This window comes from Dasypus novemcinctus, chromosome 9 (assembly GCF_030445035.2).
Source record: "Dasypus novemcinctus isolate mDasNov1 chromosome 9, mDasNov1.1.hap2, whole genome shotgun sequence".
Taxonomy (NCBI): Eukaryota; Metazoa; Chordata; class Mammalia; order Cingulata; family Dasypodidae; genus Dasypus; species Dasypus novemcinctus.
Window position 1 is genome coordinate 16,657,883 of NC_080681.1, and position 27,925 is coordinate 16,685,807.

The following is a 27,925-nucleotide window of genomic DNA, read 5'->3' on the forward strand; positions in this document are numbered from 1 at the left end:
GGGAAAACTGATGACATTGGGGGACTTCGGGCCCTCTAAGCCATTTCAGGCAGCGGTATTCACAGTTCCCACGCTGAGTGCACATTAGGTGTTGACATTTTGGCTGCCTGTGGCACAACGTCACTGGTGCCTGAAGGGATGCAGCCCCACATGATGAGAAATTCGAGCCATAACCTTGCCACATGCCCACTTCCGCCTGCCACTGGAGTTGCCAGAGCACCACTGGGTTGTTCAATAAAAGCAGTACCACTTCCCAGGAAGGAAAAAGGACATTACTTTATTGGTTCAGGACTTGCTGCAGGCAGGTGTGAGAACCACTCAGTTGCAGTTCACCAGCCTAGTCTGGCCACTGGAAGAGTGACTTTTAGCCTGTTATTGGGCCTTAATGGAAACCAAGTGTTTAATCACTGATGCACCTTGTGACTCTAAGTCCAGAATTGCCCATTCTCACATGGGTATTCACTAATCCTACTAAAAACTAGGACAGGCTCAGCAAAGCTCCACCATTAAATGGAAATGGTATATCTAAGACCAAGCATGACCAGGGCCTCGAGAGTCAGCAACTCTATGAACAAATAGCTGCTTTGCTGGGGGAGTTTGAGTGACTCACAGGAACAGCTCCTGCCCCTCCCTTGGCTAAGTGGGTCCCTGGCTTAAAGATTTCCAGCTGATGGTATAGCTTGGTTCACATATGAATCTGTAAAACTCAAGGCTGACCTTTGGACTGCTGCAACCATCCATCACAAAGATGGTACCTACTGACTGAGAGTGCATGACGGAATTCTGCCCAGTGGACTGAACTCCATTCAGTGGTGATGGTTACTTAGGCCTCTCCAACCACAACTTCCTGCTACATATCAACGGACTCAGGACCATTGCAAATGGGCTAGTCATATGGTCCAATGACTAGCAAATCTCTGAATGGACTATTAGATGCTTCACTATAAGGGGAAAGTGGCTGTGACAACAGCTGCAAGCTGGGAAGGAGATCTATTCATCATCCATATTGACACCCATGGCAAACAGCCATTTGGAAAAGAACATGAATGAAAACCCATGCTGATTAGGCATACACCTAACAGGTTGCCACGATTGCCTGCTGGATACACTACCATACAGGAAATGGAATCTACCTCAGATGCAAGAGGGGGCCAAATCATGTGAATTCACCCTAGAGGAAGGAGAAGCCAAAGATGCAGCACAGTTGTGTGACTCATGCCCATAAGCCCAGGTCATGCAATGCAGTGAGTAGGGCCACATCAACTAGAGCTTAGGCCCCACACGTATGTGGCAGCTGGGCCACATAAGGCTACGAGTCACGGATTGCAGTGGTGTCACACTGCTGTGGTCACATACTATGGATATAGCAGCAATTCCTGTGTATTATGTGGCTGCCAGGACCACCAGTGCAGCCTTGGAGAAATGCTTGTGCCATATGTTCGGATACCCAACTGGACTCCAGTCAGATCAAGGTACACCGTTTACAGTGCCAACAACCCAGCAATGAGCACACTCTTATGATAAAAGGTGGACATTTCATGATTCCTCCCACCCTCAAGCAAAGGGGGCGACAGAATGTTGGAACAGAAGACAAAAACAAATTAGCATAGGTCATCAGATCAGGAAGGATAATTTACCCAGTGGTACCCCCTTCTAAGTAAAGCTATTTGCACATTAAACACTGCACTCTAGCAGAAGGAAAACACAGCACTGCAGCATATATGTTGGGAAATACTGAGCTTAGAGTGGGTGGAGGACGAGGCAGTGGCCAGATCAAGCTATGCCAGAGGAATTCCAATCTCAGTATATCAAGTTACTCTTTTCCTTTCCTCCTCCTGGAGGTGGTTTGTAGTCCAGGCTGCAGTAGTAATACTGCAAGTGCCCTCCAGTTCCAACCTGGAGGTGATGCTACCCTTGGGTGCCTCCCTCTTAGGGATGGGGCAAGGAGTAGACAGAACACTGAGGTGCTGGGGATCCTCTGGTTACACCTGGGAGTCCCAATCTTTCTGTATATGTGGGCAACAGTGTAGGCCATGTAATTTTTTTATCAATTTTATTGAAATGTATTCAAAATCCATGCAATCCATATAAAGTGCCCAATTAATGACATTTGATATAATCACAAAGTTGTACATTCATCACTTCAATCAATATTAGAGCATTTTCATTAATCAGAAAAAAATAAAAAATAAGAAAAAACAAAAACAAAAAGCCAAAACAAAAAACAAAAAAACACTACCCCTCAGAAGTCACTCCTCCATCTATTTTCTCCTGCCATACATAACTGCTAATCTATTTCCGCTCTATAATTTTATTTGTATTTATATTTTGTATAGATGGAGTCTAACAATACACAGTACTGTTTGTCTAGTTTCTTTCGATTAGCATACTTCCTTTTTTTTACCATTGATGGAAAGTACTATACACTACTGTCCATAGTATGCTTTGGTAGTATATTTGCCCAAATATCACCCTGATATTAACATCTTGTAATGTTTATGTACATTTGTTCTGTTTCAAAGGAAAACATTATTTATGCATTATTAACCATACTCATTTTTCACAAGCTGGTTTGCTATGCTATACAGTCCCATGTTTCATTTTTTATCTTTCCTTCCAGCGATACACACAACTTTCCCTGCCAACCATTATCATACCCATATATTAACTCTACTAATTACGGCCGCTGTGATGTGCTTTCACCATTTCTATGCATTTCTAAAGATTTACAAACAAACTTTTTCCTCATTCTGCACAGATTCAACCTCTAGGCTATGTGAGCTTTGTTCAGGGTGTGATGGATGATGCGGCCAAAAAGTCTGGGTTAAACAACAGGAATGACGGGTGCCGACAGAAGCTGTGGCCAAGGGCTTGCACAGACAGCCCAGGTGGACATGCCTGGGCAATTCTCACCTCAGGTTGACGGGCAAAAGCATCTTCACGCCCAGAGGTAAAGGTGGGGGTTTGATAATGCTGTTGATTTCTCTCCCCAGCTAGCTCACAGGGATAGACAGCCCTATCTCCCAAGGGCCCCCTCACACAGGCTTTTGTTAGAGCTATCAACAGACTAACTGCTGGCTCTGCCTCTCCACATCGCACCAGCCAACCTGTCAGCCAGCCCACTGGGGTACGTCTTAGTGTCGCCCAGAAACCACTCTCTAGACAAGGATGGTTGACTCCACTGGCCATGGAAAACATCTTTTGAAACCCAGGGCTCCCTGTAAGGAATGCCCCTTCCTTGGAGAACGTTTCCCTCTGTATTGAAAATGGCTCTGGGACCTACCTGGGAGGGGTTCCTAATGACATCTGTAACCAAACAGCATGGTTTGGTTCTGAGGATGGTACTGGTGAGCCTAAATTTAATGTTACTGTGGGCAATAATATCATTGCAGTGTATGGCAAGGTATCCCAATGCACGATGACTGGTGCCTACAGCTGGAGCACTGGGGAATCTAGTATGTGTGGTAGTGATGGAGTATGGAACAACCCCAAGGTTCTCGAAAGACTGGAACACCACATAGTTGCTTGGGTAGACCTTAAGTCTGGGCTCACCTGGCCTGTCAATGGCAGCACCCCATTTAACTGCACTGTCAGGAGGGAGGGACTTCTATACCACAATGCGCTGATGTCCAGCTAACAAAAACAACAACAACAACAACAAAAATCCCAACAAACAATAGAGATTGCCATTTGTGGTGGCTTGAAGCTGTATGTACCTAAAAAAAATAGGTTCTTAAAGTTAATCCATTTATAGGGTGTGGCCCCATGAAAGTAGAACCTTTTGACAAGGTTTACGTCAGCTAAGGTGTGGCCGGTGCCATTCCGGAAGAGCCTTAATCCACTTACTGGAGTCCTTTATAAATGGAATACAGACAGAAAGTGATGGAAGCAAGAAGCTGAAAGCAAGGGAGCCCAGAAGAGAAGAGAAAGACTAGGAGCCACCACCACGTGCCTTGCCACGTGGCAGAGGAGCCAAGGATCGCTAGCAGCCAGTCTTCAGAAAGAAAGCATTGCCTTGACGATGTCCTCGTTTGTACATTTTCCCAGACCTTAATAGTAAGCAAATAAATTCCCATTGTCTAACCCCACCCATTTTATGGTATTTGCTTTAAGTAGCCTAGGAAACTAACACACCATTTATCACCTAACTGGCAGGTCAAAGGATGGTACTAACCCTGGCATTAAGGGAAGCTGGAATCTTTGTTGAATATGGGGATCATTTGTATAAGACCTTTCCCCCACAATGGAGTGGGCAATGTGGCTTAATATCACTTGGGAAAGAAATATAACATCTCCCCAAATTCCCAACCTGGGCTCCTTTGCATATTACAGCAGCCACAAAACAAATACCCTCCTCCTATGCTGTAGCAGTACCTTTCAACAAGCAGTATGTACCCTGACCCCAGAATCAGGGTACATGACCTAGAAAAGACTCCATATAATATGCCCTGTACTACAGAAAGGGGATTTAATTCTGCAGTTGATTCATTGGTACAGGGCAGTGGTCACTGACTTCCAAAGCCATCGCTAGACATTCTGACAATGCAAGCTGCAGGTGCACGCACCATGCAGGGAGAGGGATGCTGCTTTTACATGATTCTGGACATGCTGTGAGTAACATAGAGGGCATTGAAAATCAGCTCAAGTCCTCTACAAGATTCTGTTACTGCAGCCCTTTGGCTTATTCAGCTGGTTTGCACTAGGCATTGGGGGGGTGGGGGTGGCTGGTTTGACACCTCCTCCAAGCAGGCCTGATCACCCTGCCAGAGGTGATCCTATTAGTTGTCCTCCTCAAATGTTGCCTCATGAGTTTATGAAAATGGTGCACAGAAGTACCATCTATCAGAGCTGTGTACCGTGCCCCATTCATGCAGCTTACTGTCCAAAATGGATGATACGCATATCAAGAGAAGGAGACTTGCTTATCGCAGTGTGCTAATAGACGTTCCTTCCCATAGTGTACACACATATGTAAATATTCACAGAAGACAGTGTTGTTTGGGTAGGAATATTTTATGACATCCAGTTCACAATCTAGTGGGCTATCTGTCCTTGGCAGGGAAGGAGGAGGGCTTCTCCTCTACGGCGAACAAATACAAGAGGGGTGCTGAGCCGAAAGCATCTCTCTGCATTCACCATGGATTAAGACCTGCTGGCTACTAGCGCAGCTGGCCTTGCTCTGTCTCTTTCGTGAGCGAGTAAGATGTTTGCCATCCAGTGCTGTCTGTTCATGCTTGTCTGGTGTCCCTGACACCTGTATTGGAGTGGGCTGACATCTCTTTAAGTGTCTCGCCTCCTGACCGACATCCAGATTTCATGGGATTTATTCATTTGTACTGCTATGTATGCACTAGCTTTTTAAATGCCTTTATAAAACTTTTCATGCAAATGTATGAAAGAGGGAAAATGATCAGTTCATGAATTGTAATTTTTAGCTTTAAATCTACAAATAGCAGTTATTATGTATATTAACTTCCATGGACTATATCTCATATTCTTTCTGTGTGTGTGTGTGTGTGTGTGGTTATTCCACTGTGTGTGCTATTTCTTTTACATGAGGGTGAACTCCTTGAATGCAATATTTCTATAGGTCATAGTATAAAATACCTCATTTAAAGCCTGTGTTTACCTTAGGTATTGAATGTCTATCCAACAAAAGATAGTGTTATTATTTTACATAGTAAATTTGTCATGTCAGATCAATAGCAGACTGGGAAATAAACTATTAATTATAATATTTATTTGAACTTTTAGGAAAAGGTTTTTTAAATCCCCTGAAATATGTAAACAAAAAAAAATATTTAACTGCCAGCAGTTCCTACATGATGTTAATAAATCAACTTATTGTCATCAAATTGTCTACTGCAAGTTGTCTGGTGCTTTAAGAAAACATTAGAGGCTTATAGGCTTTAATCACATTTGCGATTATATTGACATTTCTGTTTTTATTTATAATGTCTTTACTTCCCTTTAGACCGTCCATTCGATAAGGGCAGGGACTACATTTACCCTGTTTATTTTCATAGCGCCCATACTTAGAATAGTGCCTGGCTTGTGGTAGGAGCTCAGTCAATATTGGCTTGATCGATGCATTAAGGAGTGAATAATAATTGAAAAAAAAGTGAATGAATAAAGAAGAACTAATATTCACCAGTATCTCCGACTTCTTTCAGATGTATTTATCTCGGTTGAAGCTGTAGTTCACCTAAGCTTACTAGATCTCTTGCCTTGCTTTTTGCCTCTCCCTGAGCTAAATTTGGTGAGCAATGCCAGCTGCGACCTCTTTCCTCCTTGTGCAAAAATACTGACTCTGAATCAGTGGTTTCTATTTATCAGGTTCGTCAAGCAACAGAAGCAGCAGAAAGGCCAACAGAAGAATCCCGAGCAGTCCATATGTAGTGAGAAAGGAGAGTAGTCACCGGATGGATTTGTGGGGATCAGTCACCATCAGCATCCTGTCCATAGTATTGCTTGGTGCTGATGGTGGAAATGCTGGTAGTTTAGAGAAGCTGGGTGGGAGGAGGTCATTGTGTCCTTGAAATGAAGCAGCAACAACAGCAATGGCAAATGCCAGAGGCAGCTGCGTCTTTGTCCCATTACTCTTAAAGCAGTTCCTTCTGTCTTGTTGCTGATGCTATATTTTAATTTCATCCCACGAAGCTGTTGTTGTCACTACAGCTCTTGCAGAAAGCAGAGTAAAGTCACTCCTTGTTAAAGAATGAAATGGGAATCCCAGACATTTAGTTGCTCACGTGAATGAGGGCAGAAGTTCCAGTCAGCCTGGAACACAGTCAGCCGGGAGAGGACCATCTCCTCTGCATCCCACAAAACCTCTGTGTAGATTATACAAGCAGAAATCATTCTTGTTGGGGGACAATTCAAGTAAGATTATCTGAAGAGCTAGGAACACCCAAAAACTCATGTTTTTGCACGATGCTATCATTAACTGCCAGTGTGAGAAGAGCGAATGAGTTTTTTCTCCTTTCTTTGTTGATTCTCACGATAAATGCCATATTTTCTATGTGTACCTTCTTATGTACTCCAGAGTCATTTTTTTTTGATAAACTATAATTTGCCTTCAAAAGGAAAGAATGACACATTTGCACAATCATCATTCTGAGGTGTTCCTCTCACGTAACACAGTATTCATAGCCAGTTTCTGTCCTCAATAGCAAATCATCACTAGTCTGGAGTCTGAATCAACAGGATTATAATTAAAATAACAAAATGTCATATTTTATTTATGACTTAGGATATAAAGAAAAATAGAAAGGTTTAAATAATAGATCACTTAAAGGAGAAGAATAGAGACCCAATAAAAGGAAATCAGTCTATAAAATATCAGTGGCATTATGGCTTACTTGCAACAAAGAGAAATGGTTTATTGATGACTGAATGAAGCAAATAGCAAGACTGAGGCTTAATTTTCCAGGGGAGGAACACACCATGAGGGTAAAAACAGAATGAGCAACGTACATTACTCATTACCAGCAGAATAATATTTTTAGAGAGGGCAAATAAAGAGTAGAGCTTGAGGAAAAGTCCTAAAAATGAGTTCTAACAGGTTCTGGATTTATATCAATAAAAATTACCCAAACAAGTTCAGGGTTAAACTATGGGGCTTTAAAGGTCTTTTCTGAGTCTAATTTTGATGACTGTATGTGTCATTAAATCAAAGCTACCTTATACTTTATGTGACCCAGAAACACAATATGTTTTCCAATATTAAATCCTTTCAGAAGTGCTGTCAAATTATTCATATTATTTATAACACTGAGCTTTTTCCAATGAACATACATACTACCTTGTGATTTATCTAGCAAGTGCTTAAGTATGAAACCACTACTGGGGCCAGTAACACAGATGGAAACAACTGGTAGTTGTTTAAATTTACAGGCTGCTTTGAAGCTTTGGTTGAATAAAAATATATCAGAAAAGCATTGCAAGAAAAAAAAAGCACATAAAATGGGAACAATAAGACTAGTATAAAAAAATATTAGCATCCTTAGGAACAGATGTCTCTACTTTTAATGCATTTCTGGGTTTTAATGCATTTCTAGTGAGTTCCCACCCACCAAGGGGGCTGGGATGCAACGTCCTACTGACGTGGTCCAATCAAACCTTAATCATTATTTAATCAAGTTAAAGTGAAACCTCTGAATCCAATATAATTTAATCTGCCTGGAGGAACAGACCAGTTTACAAACATAGTCCAGTATCTATTTTTGGAATTCAAAAACAATATCAAACTGCCACACCCAGTATTTCCTAAATGCTTTCTTTTCTTTCTATCCTGTCTACTTCTAATCAAATTTTGGTTGTCCCCTTAAAGAGCTGATTCATTTTTAGGGCTCTGTTCAAGTGTTACTTTATTTAGTGTATTTTCTGTTTTCCCTTTGGGCTTTTCAGAGGAAGTATTTTACATTCTTTGCAATCCTATTTTTTTAATTAAACTTTTTAAAATTTGAGATAATTGTAGATTCACATACAATTGTGAGAAATATTACAGGAGGTTTAATGCTGAATGGGTACAGAGTTTCTATCTGGGGTGATGGCAAAGCCTTGAGATCGATGGAGGCAATGGCAGCACAACACCGCGAATGCAAGCGGTCAGAGTGGGAAATGTCCTGCTATATATTTCTATGTTACAATAAAAACCAAAAAAAAAAAAAAAAAAAGAATAATTAACCCAATGATAATATCTTCCAAAAATGGAACAATGTCATTGGCCGGGAATCTTCCAAAACCGTAGAACAATTCACTGCCGCCTTGATACAACAACTCACAAGCTCCCTCCTGCCGCACATTTATAGCCACTCCAACGCCCTCTCACCCTCCAACGTCTCCCACCCACATCCCTCACCCTGGCACGAATATGCTCCCCAGCTCTATAATTGCATCACTCAAGGGAGTTAAATAAATGGAGCCATACAGTATGTGACCCTTGGAGATTGCCCTTTTTTTTTGTCTCAGCACAATTCCCTGGAGATTTACCCAAGTTGCTGCCTTTATCAACACCAAATAACCGGTGTGGCAGGCCCCACCCGGAGTCATCCTTTTAGCCCAAGCTCTCATTAGCACAGACTGTCAGGTGTGGTCCTAGCGGCCCACCAGGAATAACAAAGGCATTCTTACACTCTGTCCCATCCCAGCCCCAAGAGGCCAGATTCCTCACAAAACAAATGGTTATGGCAGTTATGGAACTCTTCACTGATATTCCTTGTTTCATTTCTCCTGTTGACGATTTATATGTCCCCTCGTAGTTTATTAGTCTTGCTAGAGGTTTATCAATGTTATTGATTTTTTCAAAGAGCCAGCTATTTGTTTCACTGACTTTCCCTCTTGCTTTCCTGTTTTCCATTTCATTGATTTCTGCTCTTATCTTTATTATTTCCTTTGGGTTTATTTTGCTTTGGGTTTGTTTAGCGCTTCCTTTTTTCAGTCTTGAGGTAGGGACTTGGATTATTAATTTTAGATCTTCCCTCTTTTCTAATAAGCATTTAGTGCTATAAATTTCTCTCTCAGCAAAGCTTCTGCACATTTTAATATGTGGTATTTTCATTGTCATTCAGTTCCATGTTTTAAAAATTTTCCCTTGAGGCTTCCTCTTTGTACATGGATTGTTTAGGAGTGTGTGTGGAGATTTTTCTGTTGTCTTTCTTTGTTGATTTCTAGTTTGATTCCAGTATGGTCAGAAAGCATACTATGTATAACTTAAAGCACTTAAATTTGTTAAAGGTTCTTTCTCAATGACTCAAGATATGGTTTATTTTATATGTGTGTGTGTGTGTGTGTGTAAAAAATAAAATCTACCAAAGTTAGAGTAAAAATACTGAAGACGTACTAGAAAAAGAAAACTGCAAACTCCATAACTGACCAAAAATCCATATATAGAAGATGCATGGAAATGCAACAGAAAATTGAGTAAAAGATGTGAATAAGCTATCAACTAAAGGGAAATAGAAATAACTAATATGTATTTGAAAGGTACTCAACTTCACTAGAACTCGGAGAAATAAAACTAAATTAATAAAGAATATATCAAGTACTGGTGATAATATGGGGAAATATGAACTGTTTGCTGCTATTACTATAAACTGATGTAGTCAATTTGGAAAACAATCTGGTGACAGTAAAATTAAGCAAGCACTTACACTAAAGCTCATTAATTTAACTAGTATGTATGCACAACAAAGAAACTCACACATAGCTAGACAAACAGGTAAAATTACAAATGAGCTTAATCAATACTTTTGGGAGAGAAAGAGTAGGAGTAAAAAAGTAACTGCTTCTGTATTTCTTTCTCTTTCCTTCCTGACCTCCTGTCTTCTTTCCTGCATTCCTTCTACTTTTTTCTTTTTTCCTCTCGCACACCCTTCCTCTCACATTTTGTTCTTTCCATTCTTTACCCTCTTTATCCTCTTTTCTTTTTAAATAAAGAAGTTACAGGTTTACAGAAAAATCATGCAGAAAATACAGAGTTCCCATATACCCACTCTATTATTAGCACTTCACATTCATGTTGTGCCTTTACCATTGAGAAATGGTTATTATTATTGTACTATTAACTACAGTATGTAGTTTGCATTAGAATTTAGTGTTTATGTTGCATACTCCTTTGTTTCTTTTTAAATTTTTATTCTAGCAACATATAAACCTAAAATTTCCCCCTTTAGCCACATTCAAATATATAATTCAGTGCTGTAAATTATGTTCAGACCAATTAGGATATTGGTCTGTAATTTTTTCATAGTGTTGTGCTACCATCACCACCATCCATTACCAAGACATTTTCATTACCCCAAACAGAAATTCTATACCAATTAAGCATTAACTCCCCTTTCTCTAACCCATCCCAATCCCTGATAACTTATATTTTATATTCTGAATTTATGAATTTGCATATTCTAATTATTTCATTTCAATGAGATCATACAGTATTTACATTTTGTGTCTTGCTTATTTCACTCAACATGATGTCTTCAAGGTTCATCCACATTGTTACATGAATCAGAACTACATTCCTTTTTACAGCTGATAATATTCCATTAAATGTATATACCATATTTTCTTTATCCAATGATCTGTTGATGGACACTTGCGTTGCTTCCACCTATTGGCAATTGTGAGTAATGCTGCTATGAACATTTGTGTGCAAATATCTGTTAGAGTCCTTGCTTTCAATTATTTTGAGTACATATACCTAGCAGTGAGAATGCTGGTCACATGGTAATTCTATCCTTAACTTTCTGAGGAACTGCCAAACTTTTCCATAATGGCTGCACCATTTTACATTCCCACCAACAATAAAAGAGTGTTTCTCTTTTTCCAGATCCTATCCAACATATGCTATTTCCTGTTCTTTAATAGTAGTCATTCTAGAGGATGTGAAATGTTATCTCCTTACGGATTTGATTTTCATTGGCTTTTTGTCCATTTATATATCTTCTTTGGAGAAATGTCTTTCAAGTGTTTGTCCATTTCTTTAGTGGGTTGTTTGTCTTTTTATTGTCCAGAATAAGAATTCTTTATATATACTGGATATTAAACCTTTATCAGATATTTGGTTTCCAATTTCTCCCATTCTGTAGACTTTCTTTTTCTTTTCATGATAAAGCCCTTTGATGCCCAAAAGTCTTTAATTTTCATGAGGTCCCATTTATCTATTTTTTCTTTTGTTACTCATGCTTTTGGTCTAGCCTAAGAAGCCATTGCCTACCACAAGGTCCTGAAGATGCTTCCCTATGTTTTCTTCCAGTAATTAAAACTTTGGTTCTTATATTTAAGTCTTTGACTTCAAGTACATTTTTGTATATAGTGTGAGGTAGGGTGGTCCACCTTCATTCTTCTGCATGTGGATATCCAGGTTTCCCAGCACCATTTGTGAAGGAGAATATTCTTTCCCAATTGAGTGGAGTTAGCACCCTTTTCGAAAACAAGCTGGACAATAGATGTAACCCTCAGTTTGATTACATTGGTCTATGTTTTTTCTTATGCCAGTACCAAGCTGTTTCAATTAGTGTAGCTTTGTAATAAGATTTGAATATGGGAAGTACGGATCCTCTAACTTCATTAATCTTTTTGATGGTTTGGCTTCCTTAATATTTTTAAAAGATGTCAATTTGATAATTGCTTTTATTATTTATGCAAAGATGACTATTGGAATTTCGATGGGGATTGAATTGCATACATAAATTACTTTGGGTAGAAGAGACATCTTAACAATATTTAGTCATCCAATACATGAACATAGAATGTTCTTCAATTTATTTGTCTTCTTTGATTTATTTTAGCTATGTTTTGCAGCATTCTATAGATGTGTCCTTTATGTCCTTGGCTAAACTTATTCCTAGATATATGATTATTTTAATTAATATCGTAAATTGAATTTTTTCCTTTATTTCTTCTTCAAATTTTTCATTACTATTGTATGGAAACAAGACGGGTTTTTACACATCACTTTGCTGAATTTTGTTTATTAGCTCTAGTATATTTGTTGTGGGATTTTTCAGCACTTTGTGTATATAAGATCATGTCATCTGCAAATAGGTCAAGTTTTACTTCTTCCTTCGAAATATGGATGTGTTTTATTTCTTTTTCTTGCCTAATTGTTCTTGTTAGGACAATTCAGTTCAATGTTGGATAAAAGTGGTGACAGTAGGCATCCTTGTCTTGGACCTGATATTAAAAGGAAAGTGTTCAGTCTTTCATCATTCAGTACGACATTAGTTATGGCTTTTTCGTCTATATCCTTTATCATGTTGAGGAAGTTTCCTTCTATCCCTAGTGTTTTAAGTGTTTTTATAAAGAAAGTTGCTGGATTTTGTCAAATGCATTTTCTGCCTAATTGAGATGGTCATGTCATCTCTTTTTTCCTTTGTTCTATTAATGATGTATATTACATTAATTAATTTTCTTATGTTGAACCACCCATGCATACCTGGAATAAGTAACATGTATTCATAGTGTTTATTTCTTTTAAAGAATGTGCTGTTGGATTCATTTGCTAACTTTTTTTTAATGACTTTTCATCTATATTGATAAAGGATATTGGTCTGTAATTTTCTTTCCTTATGGTACTTTATCTAGCTTTCATAGTAGGATGATGTTGGCCCCTTAAAATGAGTTGGGGAGATTCCCTTCTCTTCCTTTATTTTGAAAGAGTTTTGAGTAGTAATCATGTTCATTCTTTTTGGCATGTTTGGTAAAATTCACCAGTGAAACCCTCTGGTCCTGGGTTTTCATTGTTAGAATGTCTTTTTGACTACTGATTCAATCTATTCACTTGTTACTGGTCTATTGAGATCTTCCATTTCTTCTTAAGTCAGTGTAAGTAGTTTGCGTGTTTCTAGGAATTTGTCCATTTCATCCAGGCTATCTAATTCATTTGTACAAAGTTCTTTATAGCATCCTCTTATAAAGCTTATTATATATGTGGGATCGGTAGTAATACTCCCCTTTCATTTCTGATTTTAGTTATTTGCTTCTTCTCTTTTTGTCATTCTACCTAAAGTTTGGCCAATTTTACTAGCCTTTTTACAGAATCAACATTTGTTTCATTGATTCTTTCTATTGTTCTTTATTCTCTACTTTACATATTGCTCCACTAATCTTTGTTATCTCCTTCCTTCTGTTCATATTTTGGCTTAGTTTGCTCCTCTTTTTCTAGATCCTCCAGTTGTGAGGTTAGGACTCTGATGTGAGACATTTCATTATTAATGTAAGCATTTACAGCTATAAATTTTCCTCTCAACATTGTCTTTACTGAATCCCATAAGTTTTGGTATATTGATTTTCATACACATTCATCTCAAGCTGTTTCCTAATTTCCCTAATTTATGTTAAGTATGTGTTGTTTAATTTCCATATATTTGTGAATTTTCCAGTAATCCCTCTGTTATTGACTTGTAGCTTCATTCCATGGTGGTTGGAGAAGATATATTGTAGGATTTCAATAATTTTTAATTTATTGAGACTTGTTTTGTGACCTAACATATGGTCTATCTTTGAGAGCAATCCATGTGTACTAGAGAAGAAAGTGTATTCTGCTGTTTTGGGGTGTAGGGTTCAATATGTCAGTTAGGTGTATTTGGTTGAGAGTATCATTCAAGTCTTTTATTTCCTTATTGATCTTCTGTCTAAATGTTTTATCCATTATTGAAAGTGTTGTATTGAAGCCTCATTATTATTATAGAACCATCAAATCTGTCAATATTTGTTTCATATATTTTATATATTATGGGACTCTACCAGTAGGTACATTTGACAATTTCAATTTGGCGAATCCCCAAAAAAGATTATGTTTTTGAACCAATTCAATTTCTGTGGTGTGGAACATTTTCAATTGAACTATGTTAGAGAAGCATGCTCAGGTTGTGTCTTCACCCTCTTTATATAAATGGAAACACACAGAGAGACCCAAGGAAGCTGCCATTTTTGACCCTGCCATGTGAGAGAGGACTGGTGGGTCAATAGCACCCAAAGCTTAAGCACGAAGTCCTCCAAAGGCTGGGTCCATGGAGCAGCTCAAGGCTGAAAAAAATGAAACAGCTGAGATTGAGAGAGGAGACCCAGAAAAAGATAAGCCCTAGCCTGGTTGCCAGCAGCTGAGCACCAGGCAACAGTAGATTCTGGAGGGGAAGGCAGGGACCTCAGCAGAGATCAACTGCCATCTTTGCCACGTGGCAGGACAAAAAGATCACCAGTAGTTGACTTTAGTGAGAAAGCATCTCTGATTGTGCTTTGATGGGACATTTCATGACCTCAGAACTGTAAGCTTTTATCCTAAATATAATCTCTTTTATAAAAACCAATCCATTTCTGGTACTTTGCTTTGGCAGTCTTGTGGCAAACTGACAGTGCATATGTATTTATAATTGTTAACTGTTATGCTTCCTTATTGAATTGACCCCTTTCTTTCTGTACATATTTTTCATATGTTTTCTTTGTGCTTACCATGGGGCTTAAACTTAACATCCTAAATCTGTAATAATCATGTGTAATTTGATACTAGTTTACTTTTAATAGCATGCACATAAACTGTTCTTATATCCCTTTGTTCCTCCTCCTTATTTTAGTTGTTACAAATTCTATCTTTATATATTATATGTCAAAACCATAGATTTATCATTTATTTTCATCTGTTTGCATTTATGTAAGAAGTAAAAGTGGAGTTAGATACTAATAACCACAATAAAAATACCATAGTGTAGCATCTTTCATTATATATATGGTTACTTTTATTGGAAGTGTTTATTTCTTTGTGCCACTTCAATCTACTTTCTAGTATCCCTTCCTTTTAGGCTTAAGAACTCCCTTTAGTATTGCTAAATGGCCAGGTGACAAACTTCCTCAGCTTTTGTTTATCTGGGAATGTTTTAATCTCTCCCTCATTTTTGAAAGACAGTCTCAATGGGTAAATAAAACATCTTCGTTGGCAATTGTTTCCTTTCAGAGGTGTGCAAATTGTTTCTCACTGCCTTCTTGCCTCCATGGTTTCAATACAACACTTTCAGTAATGCATAGAACATCTAGACAAAAGACCAATAAGGAAATCAGCACTTAATCTTATCGGGACTACCTTTACATAATACATTACTTTTCCCTTGTACTTTTCAGGACTTTCTCCTTGTCCTTGGCATTTGACAGTTTGACAACCATGTCTGGGTGTTTTTCCTTTTAAGTTTATCCTCTTTGGGGTGCATTAGACTTCTTGAATGTGTATATTCATGTATTTTTAAAATTTGTAAGTTTTCTGCCACTATTTCTTTAAATATTCCTTCTATCGCTTCCTCTCCCTCTCTTCTGAAACTCCCATAATGTGTATATAGGTTCACTTGGTGCTGTCCTGTAGGTTTCTTATGCTCTGTTTACTTTTTAAAATAAATTCCTTTCTCCTTTCCTCAGTCTGCATCACAATTGTCTTGTCTTGGAGTTCACTGGTTCTCTTGCTAGCTCTTCAATCTTCTGTGGAATCTCTCTAGGTAATTTTTCAGTTCAGGTATTGTGGTCTTCAACTCCAGTATTTCCATATAGATACCTTTTACAGTTTCTATCTCTTATTAAGATTCTTATATTGTTTATTATGATGGTAGTTTTGGCAGAAGCATTGTGTGTAGGGAAAGCAAACCCATATCTGGTGTATGTATCCATTCCAGCTAGAACAAACTGCTGCCCCATCCATGATGGAAGTCGTCCAATGTAATCAACCTGCCACCAGGTAGCAGGCAGATAACTATTGGGGCATAGTGCCATATCAGGGGCTGAGAGTGGGTCTCTGCTGCTGGCAAATTGGGCACTCAGCAGTGACTGTAGTCAGTCTGCCTTCATAACCCATGTATAACCTCCATCCCTACCAACATGGTCACTTCGTTCATGAGCCCATTGGGCAATGACAGGAGTGGCTGGAGGAAGATCCTTTCTGCTATCCACAGAATAGGTCCTCTTATCCCCTTGATTACTAAAATCTTCCTCTGTTGAAATCACCCTCTGGTGAGAATTCAGGTAGGACACAAATATAGTCAAGTTTTTGCTCACTCAGAAAGGCCTATTCACACACCTTTTCCCCAGACCTCCTTGCCACCAATTTTCCAAGCACGTTCCTTCCAAGTCCCTGATCATCCAGCCAAACCATTGGCAACAAACAGACCATGAATCAGAGTATGAACACACCTCTGGCATTTCTCCTTCCAATAATTGAACAATCTGGTGCCCTCTTTGAAGTTCCACCCACAGAGAGGACTTCTCACCACTCTCCTTCAGGGACATCCCAGAAAGGGGCTGCAATGCTACAGCTGTCTACTTTTGGGTATTAACTGCATTTCATGCAAAACCACTTGTAAACCAAGCCCAAGTTTTCTCTTCCTCAGTCAAATGATTTGTAAGGAACTCCCCAAGAGGCCACGGCTGTGTGGGGTGAGAAAGAGAATGTAACATGGCAGGATTGGAGCCTTGGTTATTTGGGCCACTTCCTCATGTAACTTACTTGTGCCTTCAGGACCCAGTTGAGCTCCATCTCATATATATCACTTCCACTTGATGATAGGGTCCTCCAGCACACATCCCACTTTATGGTTTGGAGGGTCAGATAACACCCAGCGCATTATAGGGGACTTGGTTCTCATGGTTACTTGGTGGTCCATGGTTAAGCACTCAGTCTCTACTAAGGCCCAGTAGCTGGCAAAAAGCTGTTTCTCAAAAGGGGAATAGTTATCTGCAAAAGACGGCAGGGTTTTGCTCCAAAATCCTAAGGGTCTGCTCTGCCAAAGGCCCCAGACAGCATCTCTATTTGCTACTGACACTTCCAGCACCACTGGATCTGATGGATTATATGTCCCAAGTGACAGTACAGGTTACACAGCAGCATGGATCTGTCACAAAGCCTCCTCTTATTCCACTCCCCACTCAAAATTAGCAGCCTTTCTGGTCACTTGGTAAATGGGTTTGAGTAGCACACCCAATAAGGAATATGTTGTCTCCAAAATCCAAAGAGGCCAACTAAGTATTGTGCCTCTTTTTTATTTATAGAAGGAGCCAGATGGAACAGTCTATCCTTCACTTTAGAAGGGATAGTTTGACATGCCCCACACCACTGGACAGCTAGAAATTTCGCCAAGGTAGAAGGCCCCTGTATTTTTGTTGCATCCTCTCTCATGCAAATGCCTTACCAGTTAGTCTAGAGTAGTTGCTACTTTTTGCTCCATAGGTCCAATTAACATGATATCAGCAGTATAATGGACCAGTATGATGTCTTGTAGGAGGGAGAGATGGACAGTTTCCTGCAGACACAACTATGACATAGGGCTGGAGAGCTGATACACTCAAGGCAGGAGAGTGAAGGTATACTGCTGGCCTTGCCAGCTGAAAGCAAATTGTTTCTGATGGTCCTTACTAAGAGCCATTGAGAAAAAAGCATTTGCCATATCAGCAATTGCATTCCAGGTGGCAGGGCATGTCCTGACTTGCTCAAGCAATGATACCACATCTGGATCAACAGATGCAATTGTTGTCATCACCTGCTTAAGTTTACAATTATAAACTGTCACCTTGTTAAGATTTCTTGACATAAGGCCTTGGAAGTCCTGGCTTTCCCACACAACGGTACCTTCAAAGCTCTCTGGTAAGATGAATCATTCCACAGGTTTATACCACAGCTTGTTCACCTGCACACCACAGCTGGGAGGACTAAAGAGAGTACTGAAGATGGCCTTCTGTTCTGCTTGATAAAGCTTGACAGTGATATTCCTCTGCTAACCCACATTGTTGGCATCATAGAGCACTCCAAGACTGGAACAATGATAAGGTAGAGACCTCGGAAGCTCACATAGACAACTTAGTCCTCAGAGAGCACTGATGAAGTGTCTTAGGAAAGATCGAAGGCCTCGAGATTCCCTGATTCCAAACTGGATTTGTGATGCTGGGTAGTTTGCAGAAATATGGGTCTCCTCTGTCTTCCATGGACACTTCACAGCTATGAGCACCTATTTTGAACTTCATAGGCACACACTGACTTAATGCTGGATATTGTAACAAACATGTTAGCCAGGTGCTCACCACATTTCCATGTTCGTGATGAACGCGAACTGATAACACCAACTACCATATCAGAGCGATGAGATTTCCACTGAGGAAATAAGGCCAATGGACCTGCCTCGCTGACCCCTGAGGCGGGCGGCAGGGAGCGCAGCCACAGCCAGAGGTGCAGTGGCGAGCATTGGCCCCGTGGCAGCAGCATTGGTCACCCCACGGCTGCACCTTGCATTCCCTCCATGTGATGGGCTGTGTCCCAGCGGCAAGGAAGGGGTCTTGAAAGTGGGAAGGAGGGCAACCGAACACTGAGGGGCGGCAGCCGAAGCCCCTGCTCTCTAGCTTTGCACCCCAAGTGACAAAAGTTCCTTGTGACTCCCCACCCCGCACCTTGTATTCCTCAGACCACAACCGAACATTTTAATGTTTTAAAGTGTTCACTCTGGAATTTAGTCCCAGCACTGTCTGATCCTATGTTTGTATTCAGCTAATGATATGTTAGCCTGGCGCTAACAATAACAAACCAACGCAAAACAAAACACCTGTCACAGTCTTTGCAAATTGGCTTTGTGCTGGCTGGGGCTCTCCTTCAGAATTTAGCCCTGCTATCAAGAAGATCAGGGGAAGGGAGTGAGAAAAGCAGGGTCCTCTCTAGACCCCGTGTCATCTTCTAGGCTTATGCTTGCTCATCATCTTAGGAATTCCCCCTTTTATAGGAATTTGAATGTCCCCTCTACTCCCAAGGAAAAGACCTTTCTTCCTCACCCTAGCGCGCAATTGAATGAATCAAAGCAGGTGATCATTTGCCCAGGCCGTTTTGTCTTAATTGTTCCAGACTCTTCTTTAGCTGTCTGCAAGCTGCTTTTACCTACATGGCAAGTTCTGGTAGGAGGAACTCAAGAGTTTTCTGGTTTAGTGTTTCAGATTGCCACCCGACGGATTGGCACTCACAACCATGAACCCCAATATGTGCATAACGGTTACCCTGCTCCTTCTGGAACAGGGCCCGGGACCCACAAGGGGAGGGCAGGCTGGCTGCACGTCAAGCCAGGGCGGCTGTGGGGGAGGGCCCTGCAAGGGCACCAGGGGGCTTCTGTTTTGAAAGCTGCGTTTTCTTGTTTTGGTCCTTGACCAGTTACTGCAATATTTTAACTATTTTCTAGGGTTTGGCAGAAGATAGTCCTACCAGATTTTGGTAGTTACTCAAAGATTCTGGGGGGAAACAGCACCCTGTAGCATCTTATACAGCCATCTTGTGTAATCCTATTTTTTTTCCTTCCATTTCAAAGATTAAAGCAAGTCAACAATAACTGCAACAAAAAGGCTTCGTTGCCTTTCTATGAAGATGATCACATTCTGAGAATCACATCTTTTCTTTCTCAAGGGTTTTCCAGTGTATGCACTGTGCATGGAATCTGACTTTCTCCTCTAGTCCAAAGAAACCCAGCGAAGTGGCCAAATGTACCCTCTCGATGATGGGCCCCTGTGTTCAAATCCTCATCTGCCACTTGCTTGCTTATGGACTCAAGTGAGTTATTTAATCTTGGTGCCTCAGTTTTTTTTTTAATTTGGCAAATAAAGATAATAATAGTAGAACCTTAGATAAGAGTTTTGTAAGAAGTATACACTTGGAATAGTGCTAGGCACGTTAAAATTGCCATATGAGTGTCTGTTGTTATATGCTAATCCAGGGCCCTAAAAAAATCTCAGCTGATGATTCAGCTTTTTTCCCAAGGAAAAGTAATTTAAACAGTGCATTATGGAGATGTTTTTGTTTTCCTTTTTTTGGGGGAGTAGACGGAAGAATAAGTTTTAAATCAGAGCTGTTCCTGCATTATTTTAATGTAATGGTAATTTTTACTGCAACATCATGTGGATTTTTTTTCTGCAATCACTACTAAAGTGATTAAAAAAGAAAAACAAACAAAAAAGGACTTAGAGCCATTAAAACACTTATTATGAATTTCCCTGGATGAAACATTAAATATAAGAGCGTTTAATCCCAATAAAAGCATTCAAATTAATGAAATTCATCCCCTAAAACCCAAATATCGAGGATCCTATCTACAGAGGGCAAGACTGACAATACAATTGCAGGGTTAGGGATTTACCTGAGTGTCTCATATAAGGTTTTAATCCTGCTTGCCCAAAATTGGAAAATGGGAAAGGAAGTCATTTTATCATGAACAATGTCCTAAATAATGAAAGAGTCTTGAAAGGCCCTCCGGGCTACCCTAGGTTTGAGGCGACTGGAGGAAAGGGAAAGCGTGGGAAGGAAAGCTGGGCTATTAAATTGGAAATGCGTGCTACTTTCTCATCTCTGAGCAGAGTTTGGTTCTGGGAAATTCCAGCCAGCCGCGTCTACTACTAGGTCCTCTGCCTTTGTTCCACACAGCAGGGTTGCACCTAGGGTTTTGCTTGCACCCCACCCAGCGTCTTCATGCTGAATATGGGAGAAGAGTTTGCTGAGCCCAGGCGGGCCCCATGAAGGGGGCTTGCTCTAGTCCCTCCCTGCCTAGTGCCCATCCTTAGACCATGCCTACATGCAATCAGTCCACCTGGTATTTTTGGTTATAGTCACAATCAATTCCAAATCAAGCGACTACAACAGCTGTGCGGCAATTCAATTTATTCATTAAGATGTCTAAAATGACTATTGACAGGTTTTGATACGTTTCTTGTCTTAAATACAAAGGGGGCAAATCCTTTATTTCTGAAGAGCTGCTGGTGCAAAATTAAATAGAGGGGATACATTTTTTCAACACCGATTCCTATTTCCCTATGCACATTTAAATTACAAAATAAATATTTGGAATGGACAAATGTCCCAAAGGTGACTTTCTTAAATATCTTTCTAGACTTAATTTTTCCCCATACTTGGAAAAATTTAACAAAAATGGGTTTTAGTGATCCTACAGGTAATCGACTAAAATATTTTCTATTTTCAATTATATGAATTATGACCTAAACTTGTTTCTAAGCTCATTCATCCAATCCAAATAATTATAAAGGCTGCACATTATTAATAGCACATAAATAGCACATAATCTTTTTATAAATTACATGTGATTATTTTCTGAAGCAAATTTACTTTTCTTATTTAGCATGGGAAAAGATCTTAAGCAGTAGCTGAGGCATTGGGAAATGCACAGGAAGAGAGAAGTTAGAAATTCAGACCAGAAAGAAAAATCTCCATATCTTTCAGATAAGCAAAAACGTTTCAAAGTCAAATCTGTCATAAATCGAAGTCAGCTCCATTTGGACTATGAAAAAAAAAAATAAGAAAAACCAGTTTGGACATTTTGACAGGTAAAGAAAAGGCATGGAGTATGGTTTGATTCATTCAGTGAGAATATGATTCTAATAGGAAGAAAGTCAATCTCTTTATTAAACCCTTCATTTGCTGTTCACTTACTGCAGGGTAAAAGCCAAATGGTTGGCTTACAAAGACCTTCCCAGTCTTGCCCTGCTGTCTTCTCCTGCCTCCCTGCCCTCTCTCCTTCTCCAGGCTTTGGGAATTACTTGAGCATGCCCCTTTGCATCTGTGAAGGCAGCTTCCTCTCCCTAGGGTTCTGGGCACTCAGCCTTTCCTTTCTGAGAGTTCTAGTTCCTTCAGTAACCTTTCTGGACTGCTAGGCTCACTTCAAACTGTTCTCTGTTAATTGCATTGTTTATTTGCAGGTCCCCTTACAAACTCTGACCTCTTCATTCATAAAGAAAATAACAGCAGGGGGTCTGAAATCTATTAAGTGTTCAATACTTACTTAACTGACTGAATGAATGAATGAGGCCAGTTAGTGGCTCACAGCTCCAGAGACCACCTAGTGCTCCCCATCCTACTTAGTGTCTCCTGAGAGATATACTTGGTTACATGAGGAAACTGCCAAGAAACGGATGGGAGCTCATCATCCATAAAGGAAAAAGGCAATTAAACTGAATTGTGGGTCAGAGCAACAACGGATCAATAATGTCATTTTCATTTTAAAAGGACAGCCACATTTAGCCATCAAATAATTACAGGGACCTTTAAATGTTTGAAGTGTGACCATAAAATAATGAAATGACTTCAATAAACAATGTGTGAAAACCAGTTTCATGAACTTAAAGTCACATGCTGACAGATAATATTTAATAAGCTATTTTTACAATTAAGACAACTATAACCAATCCAATGAGGTTCCAAACACATATTTTCAGTTTTCTCAAAACACAGTTATATTTTAAGTATGTGATAATATAGGCATTTTATTTTAGCAGAATAGGTGTTAGTTGTAAAAGATATAATAATGTGTGAAAAGGACCGTAAAGGATGGTATCAGAGATACTGTGAAAAGCAGGGCTCATTTCTCAGGATCCCAGACTGTTTTTAAATGTGCTGAACTAGAGTTTGCAAACCACATATAGCAACTTTATTCTTCTAATAGCTTCAGTCCCACTTCCCAGGATAATGGTGTGTCAGTACTAAGAGATTTGGGGGTAGCTTTTGAAACACTCGAATTATTAGAACTTCCTACTAGACATGAATGTAGAGAGGTGCCCTCAAATAGACTGGGCACAATGAGAAAGAAAAATGTTTAAAGGATTAATTTCTGTTTAGTTCCAGCATTCAAGTCCCACAGGAAAAGAAGAATTTAATCTTAAAGGCCCTAAAAATCTTTTCCGCTGGGCTAATGCGTTTCCTTTTATTTCTAGTCTTTGCACTACGATAGAAAGCCAACACCCCACATCTCTTCTCATCTTCCCATTTATCAGTTTTCAAAACCTATGCTCTGGGCCATTTGGCCTTTGGGCAATTATCATATCTTTATGGAAGAAAACCATCTTTGCCATAATAGTATGGGGGATAGTATTAAATTCAAAATGATTTTAAATGCTAAAAAATAGCTCATACATGCCTACCTTCTGAAATCTCAAGCCAGAGAGAAAAATGTGACTGAAACATTTTTATTTCATTTTCATGATTTTTTACTATTGTGGTTACTTTTTTTCTCATTTGCTGGGCTGTATGTTGGTTAAAGTGCTTGCTTAGTATTGATCCATAATTTTAAGTCTTCAGTATGTATGTTCAATGCCCTATTTGATTGTTTTGTGTTGTTGTTGTGGTTATTCATGACTATTATTACTAGACCTAAATAATAAGGTCAAATGGCTAAGAAACATAGAAATAGTCTTTGGACTTTGTCTTCTGGGCAAAGGTATGATATTTTTGGCAGGGATGTCCGAATCCTTTTAGAGCCTCTAAAACTGTTCATTGAAGGCATTCAAAGTCAAGGTGTAGCACAATCATATTTAAGCAGTATAATTTTTTTTTTATTCAAATGGAAAGATTAGTATACCCTTTCACTAAACAAAAGCCTGTACTATTTTTAATCCTGGACTCATTTGTTTCTTTCCAAAGTACTTTTCTATTTAAATTTGTTATGATCTTCCACTGCAACAAAATCCTATTACTGTAAATCCTTTGAAGTACTGGCGTCTCGCCTTGAACACAGCAGATAACGCATGTTTCTTATGCATCACCTCACCTCACGTCATTTCTACAGTGAGGCAAGCACCTCAAAGGGCTGTGGTCTGGGTTCTTAGAAAGAACCGGGGAAGCTCTGGAGCCCCAGTGCTAGGGCCGAGACAAGTAGGAGTAGCAGCAGTTGCCATGTGCTGCCAGTGCGGTGTGAGGTACAAAGATAGTCAAGAAGTAAAATGACAACAAAGTCAAGGAGAGTTTGTTATTTTAGCTTACTGGGAACCAAGAAAATCTTGGGAAGTGCTTATTCACCTCAATTTTACAGTCTGACGAGTGTGCTGGGTTTTCAAATCGTATAATTCGTGTAAACTCAATTTTACATCGATTGTTTTTCCTGATGTTAAACAGATCTGATGGCTACTCTAGCCACCACCCTAGGTGTTTATTTAAAGAACACCATCTTCCACAGCCTTTTCTCCATTTTACAGCTTTCCTGGAGCATTCTCATGTCAACCAAGCCCCCCTGGGCTTTTCAGAAGTGATGAATCCTAAAAGATGTTTTCCCCACAGAAACCGCAAGGTAAATGTAACAAGTAATCAATCTTCTGAGCAGCAATCAGGCAACCACTTAACGAACATGCTACACAAACAAAATAATTAATCTGAGCACTGTCCCGAATAGTAATTAATCTAATCCGCTCCAAGTGATGTGTTTGTTCACTGTGCACTATTTTGTTTCATAGTTGTCATAGTTAAAGGTGGCATAGACGGTACAAATGTGTTAACCCGTTTCAAAGAATACTAATTTCAAGAGAGAAGTGTGACACAAATGTTTATGCAATGTGGGATGTGTGTTCCTTTGTTTGCAGAAAGGAGCAACACATATCAATGTTACCGCAAAACAAAAAGGACAAATGCGTTGAAATAAGAGAGGAAACAGGAGTGACACTACCAAACATCAGGCAAACCGAGGAAACAGGAGTGACACTACCAAACATCAGGCAAACCGTTAAAGACCGGAGACAATTATAATATCATTTAGACCAGTAATTTCCTCCTGGTTAAGGGCAGGTAAACTTAATTTTAGAGATCCCGATATTTTTAATTGAAAATACAGAGAACCAGAGTGAGGCTGGCTAGTAAGATATGGATCTGGAACCTGGCAGAGAGTCCACATGGACATCAATAACCCCCAGGACGGCTGCTGGAGGACCCCCACCCCCAAGATTCTGCTATCCAGAACAAAGACTTCTGGAAGCCAGGAAAAGCCCTGGATATTCCCCAAGGACTTTATCCTTGGGCCCTCATGGGGGATTGATGGTGGGGTAATGGATCAAAACAGCAAACAGCTGGAACCCCTCCCCTGCCATTAGCAAAGGGGCGGAATCATTAACAGTTTAAAAGCCAGGCACAGGCCTGAGAGAGCACACACTCTTGCTCTCTGCTCTCTTGCCTCTGGACCTGTTCCTTTTCTCTGCGCGCCACTCTTGCCAATTTTTCCTCTGTCACGTGGCCCCGCAAGTAAAACCTGGGCATTTACAACCCATAATGGGGAATTATAGTCTGTAAATCAGCCCTCTTTATCCCTTTTCACCCCCTTCCTCTCCACCTGGGACCCCTGCTCTGTTATTTTCTCCCATTTCTCTTCCCTCGCTACCTGAATAAATTACTGGCCTAACTCACCTGGTGTGCTCTTGAAATTTATTTCTGCAGCATAGCCAAGAACCTAAATAAAATCCGGTAACAAAAGAAGTACTCTTCCCTAAAATCTGTGGCCACAAACTGGGAAGAAGAGTTGGTTGATTTTCCAGGGAAAACAGGTAGCATGGGAGCTAATTCTGATAATGTGAAATAAAAAGGTAAGCACAGATCCCTTATATAGCAAATCCCTTATTAGCTATTTCCTTTACTGAATCTTGAATTCAACAATTTCAAATGCTCTCAGTTAACTCTTATCCTTGCACTTCACTTTACATCCTGCGCACCTTTATTTCCAGGTGGCTGCCACAAGAGTAAAAAGGAGTCACCAGGTTGCAATTGTAACTGAAATTTGGTCCAGGAGTGTTATATATAGTGATTTTCAGTCTCATTTTAGGTCAGATCCTACTGCATAGCAGGGGCTTTCTTGAGGCTGTATTTTAACCCATGAAAGCTAGGTGAGAAGTTACCTTCATACTTTTAGGACTGATTTGAGAAATACACCTGAAATTAAGATTGTGGATTTTATAAAAGGTTCTCCTTGGCATCCTTTAGTTCATCTTTGGTGGGAGAAGGGAGTAAAGAAGCAAGAAATTCCAGAAAAAGACACTAGGACATATCTTCCTACAGCAAAGATGGTGACAGGATGTGTGGTAAATGAAATTATGTACCCAACAAACAGGTTCTTAGTCTGAATTCAGGTTCCAATGAGTGTGAACACATTGTTAATAGGACTTTTTTGTAGATGTTATTTTTAGGTATGGTGTGGCCAGCTAAAGCAGGGGGCAGCCTTAATTCGGATTACTGGAGACCTTAGAAAGAGAACCAGGAACTCACCAAAACATGAAAGGAGAGGGCAGAAATACTATCCAAGAAACCCCAAATGCTGAGGGCAGCCAGCACAAAAAGTACAGATTCCAGCTTCTCTTTATCAAACCAATATCTTGATGTTGGACTCTTTTCAACCACAAAACCATTAGCCAATAAATTTTGGTTTGAGACAACCCACTGTGTGGTATTTGTCTTAGCAAACGAAGACAAGGTGTATATGACTGTTTTGTGGTGTCTACACCACTTCTGCCTCTGTCTCGTATTTGCAATATTCCTTCACCCACTGCCCCTACGGAAGAGCTATTCTAAGTTGTCATGTTTGTACAGAGAAGCTGCACTCTTTTGATGATAGCTAACTGAAATGGGCGTGGGCACTTACTAGGGAACCCAATAATATTCTGGTCCGAGCCAGTAAGATACTCTTTCCTAGGATTTTGGAATTTAGACTTGAAATTTCCTCATCAGGAATGGGTTCTTAAAACATTTCTTTTCTTAAAATTTATTTTTGCATTGCTGATATAAAGAATAATCCAATGGATAACCGTGTGTCAAAAAGACAGTACTGCCAATGGAGTTAAACTCTCTGAAGGGTATAAGGAGATGGTTCCTACTTCTGCACCAAGACCCCATTCCCAAAGCTGCCTGGCAGGTTGGCTCATTTCAGCTAAAGCTGCTTCAGCAAGGCCACGCCCCATCCCTAGGGGTGGCTCACTTCCAACATCCGGCTGATGCAGGGGTACATGCCTGACCTCTTGCCTGGATTCTGGACATCTCGGAAGGGCCCTGAGTTAGGTCGAAACCAATGTTGCAAAGGTATTGCAGTTAAGCCTCTCCCTCTCTCCAAAGCTGCTTCCTTTTCTCCCTCACAGGGGCCCTTGTTGAAAGCACTCCCTGGTGAAGCCCCTGCATGCAAACCTCAGAGTTTCAGTCTGTTTTTCAGACTGTGCCATGGCCACACCCTCCTTTGTGTATCCCTCCCTGCCCACCCCAGCCCCTCCCTGATAGCATCAAGCACTATCTTAAATTTGGTGTTTATTATTCCCACACATTTCTTTATGTTTTTACCATAAGGCCTTTCCATTTTCTACATTCTTTTAAAGCCACCATTCTCACTACTTTATCAACTTGTGGACTTCTTTGATTAAAATAATCGTTGAGTTACATCTATGAAGAGAACAACAATCTTGATCTAGGTTTCAAGGTGTAAAATTGTAGGTAAATTTAGGTGGAGAAATAGATTTCTGAAGCTTATGTATACCAAGGAAAGTACTTCTCCCTCCATGCCCCGTAAGAAACTACCACCATTGGAACGGGTCACTGGGATCAACTTATGTACAAATGAATATGTCTTAGTACCTATTCTTCTCCCACATAAACCCATTGCATCTGTTCTTGAAAGTAGATAATCCA

General features: G+C 39.9%; 1 protein-coding gene and 1 pseudogene across 5 annotated transcripts in view; both read right to left on the minus strand.

Annotated features, from left to right (window-relative positions):
* The window catches only part of NTNG1 (netrin G1), a 356,764-nt gene that overhangs the window by 218,674 nt on the left and 110,165 nt on the right, over window positions 1-27,925 (minus strand). The window lies entirely within an intron of this gene.
* On the minus strand, window positions 17,820-18,733 carry LOC139439544 (UDP-GalNAc:beta-1,3-N-acetylgalactosaminyltransferase 2 pseudogene; annotated as a pseudogene).